The sequence below is a fragment of the Chrysochloris asiatica genome, unplaced genomic scaffold, assembly GCF_000296735.1.
Source record: "Chrysochloris asiatica unplaced genomic scaffold, ChrAsi1.0 scaffold00252, whole genome shotgun sequence".
In the NCBI taxonomy this organism is placed as follows: Eukaryota; Metazoa; Chordata; class Mammalia; order Afrosoricida; family Chrysochloridae; genus Chrysochloris; species Chrysochloris asiatica.
Window position 1 is genome coordinate 3,554,148 of NW_006408770.1, and position 3,638 is coordinate 3,557,785.

Genomic DNA, 3,638 nt, shown 5'->3' on the forward strand with positions numbered 1-3,638 from the left:
GTGGAGCGATGGAGCAGCTGGAGACTTTAGATCCAGAGAGGGAGAGGAACTGTGTGCTGAAGACCAGGGGGGCACGGGGGAAGGATTGCATGGAGGGGATTGTAACCTTGGCAATGATACGCTATATGATAGAATGAATGTAAAACCAATGTTCTCCCATGTAAACTATCACATAATTCACAATAAAACATTAAAAAAAGAAACAATAGCTTCACATTTTGATATTTTTGTTTTAATAAAGGTTTCTATAATTTTGTGGCTACACTTTTTAACTTACTTTTGTATATATGAATCTTATACAATTTTCAACCATGTAAAATCAGATATATTTCTATGACCATTTGACAAAGAAAAAATAGACTTAGTAACAATTAAAGCTGAGTCGATTTCAACTCATGGCGACCCTATGTATATTCCCAAGGAACTGCTGGTAGGTTTGAACTGCCAACCTTGTGGTTAGTAGTCCAGTGCTTACACTTGTTATTGTTATAAGTACTACTGAGTCAGTCCTGACTCATAGCAATCCTGTATAGGGTTTCCATGAAGCAGCTTGTAGGTCTGAACTGCCGACCTTGTGATTTTCAGTCCAGTGTTGATCCTACAGCACCACACCAGGAGTCCAAGAGGTGAGCAAGTTGCAAGTCCATGATGCATCTGTCAAGCTGGAGGCTTCCAATTAGCGTGGCTGCAGAGCTGAAGAACCCAAGATTGTCAGGACATACAACAGGTAAGATGGCAGACTGCTGATAATTCCCTGGATTGACTGGCAATAGAGGAGGCCACTGGCTCAAATCTAAATAACCAGAGGTTAGTTAATGAGCCAGATGCAGAATCCAGATCCAGCAAAAGCAAACAAGCTCTGTCCAAATGTCCAATATATTGAAGACAGGTCACATTACTGAGGAAAATTCCTTTCAACTGATTGGCTGCTCATAGCATATCTCATCATGAAGTTGATTATTATTATTTTAGATCTTATCATGCATGGAGGAGTTCTGCATGGAGCTGTAGGACAAGCACCCAACCATAAGCTCAGTTTGAAGCCTAGGGTCAGCGATTCAAATTCACTAGACACTGCTCCTCGAAAATTCTATATATGGTCGCTTTGAGTTGGAACTGACTCAGAGGCACTTTAAAAAAACAAAAACCAACAACAATGCATGAGAGATTACTACGTCTTAACTGCAAAATCACTGAGAATCCCGGTTCAGTCAAATTGACACAAATCCTTAACTATCACACCCGGCATGCATTTTGCTATAACTTTCTCCCAGGTAAATAAAATGTCAGATACTCTGACAGAGTGCGGTTTGTCATAACTTGAGTGTATCATAAGTCTGAGACTACCTACCTGCACATGCAATGAAATACTATTCACCAAATAAGAAAATTCAAGTCAATATGGATGGAACTTAAAGAAATTATGATGACTGAAATGAATAAAACACAAAAAAGACATCATTTATAAGTATGACAAAAGAAAAGACTAGAATAGGCAAAAGTATAGAGACCAATAGGCAGTCCAAGATGGTGACATAGGCCTCTTACAACAAGAAAAAAAAAAAAAAAAAAACGAATTAGATATAGATGACAACTTTGGAATCCTGAGCATCAAACGGACAGCTGCAGAAGTGGACCAAGTGCCAAATAGAACTAGAGGCTGTACAAAAATAGCAGACATGGAAATTTGTGGGTCATCAGCAACGTGCCATCCAAACCTGCACAGTGCAGCCACACTGACACAAAGCAAGCACTGTTGCCATCTAAAGATCCCGTCACCTGATGCAGCCAAATAAGAGTACCTCTGCACCCACCTCTAAAGCCAGGTAGGAATACTCCACACCAAGAAAACTAATTGCACTCACCTCACCCACTGCGTCCCTCCAACCCCTTGCTGGTATCCCACAGACCTAAAGTATTTCCTTCAACTCCCTTATAAACCCAAAACCCATACAAGACCACATTCAGCAGCACCCTGCACTGTGTTGCCCTGAGTCAGGGGTCGCAGATCTGTGGCATATGCCCCTTCAACTCAGTCGCTCACGTTGGGGACACGCAATTAGCAGCACTAGACTCTCCACTGGCCATCAGCACCAGAAGTCTGCCCACTCCCTCACTCAAGCCAATAGCACCAGAGGCCCATAGACTGGGAGCTCTCACTGCTCTGCCCAACCACTAGCACTAAGAGCTAGCAAACTGGAAACACTCATACCAATACTCATCTTCTATGACTGAAACTCAAAGGGATACTGTAAGCAGACTAGTATGCTTGCTGGTGACCACCTAAATCTACTTATAAAATGGAGGAACTGCAGCAATGGGGATACCATGGTCAATTGGCAAAACACTGTCCACATCCTACTTTGGTGAGTATTGTCTAGGATCTTAAAAGCTCATGAGTGGCCACCTAAGGTGCATCTACATCCTACTTTGGTGAGTATTGTCTAGGATCTTAAAAGCTCATGAGTGGCCATCTAAGGTGCATCTATTTGGTTTCTCCAATTGCACAAGAAAGAAGAATGGTGAGACTCAAAGAGACTTGGAATCAATTAATCTAACCAACAAATGCAACACGTGAACGTCAGACTCCACAACTCTGATACCAGAAAAACTAGATGGTGCCCGGCAACCACTACCAACTGCTCTGAAAGGGATCGCTTTAGAAGTTCCTGGATACAGTGGGAGAAGATGTGGAACAAAACTCAAAATTCTATATATACCAACTTACTGGTCAGTAAGAGACTGGAGGAACCTGAGATTATGGCTCTTGACCACCCTTCGTGTCTGGAAAGGAACTCATTCGTGTGGCCCAATTTTCAGCCAAGCAATAAATAGGTATATGTGGGCCTGGTGTGGCGCTGTGGGCTAATGCGTCAGACTGGAAAGTCATTTGAACTACAAGGTCAGTTGTTCAAGCTCACCAGCTGCTCCTTGAAAACCCTATACCGGGTAGCTATGGGTCAGAATCTGGGTCGGAATCAACTCCACCAGCACTTAACAAAATGGACAAAAACAACATTCCATGCTCACCATGAAATTGTCAATCATCCAAAATCAAAAGGGTAACAATTACCTAAGGATAAAGTTAAGAAGAGCTAGGAAGGTGGGTGGAATAGAAATAGGTATGTGAGGGAGGAAGTGGGATAACTGTTGTTGTTCTGAAGGGATTGACATGGAACAAAGTGTTTGATTTGTGGAATGTAAAACTGACGACCTTGTCTGTAAACCTTAACAATTCAGATAAAAAGTTTAAACAAATAAATTAAAACCACACAAACAAAAGCCTGAACCAAAAAATATCTTCTCAGGAGAACTCTACAAAACATTTGGAGAAGAGCTCACATAATTATGCTAATTGATACAGAAAGGCATTTGATAATGTCCAACACCCATTCCTAATTTAAAAAAAAAAAATCTCAGCAAAACAGAAATAGAAGGGACATCCTACAACATAATAAAGGGCACGAATCAGGCTGTGAATCTCAGGGTCAGCAGTTCAAAACTACCAGCTGTTCCGTGGGAGAAAGATGAGGCTTTCTGCTCCCATAAAGATTTACAGCCTCGGTAGAAGATATATGCACACCAATGTTTATAGCAGCACTATTTACAATAGCAAAAAGATGGAGACAGCCAAAGTG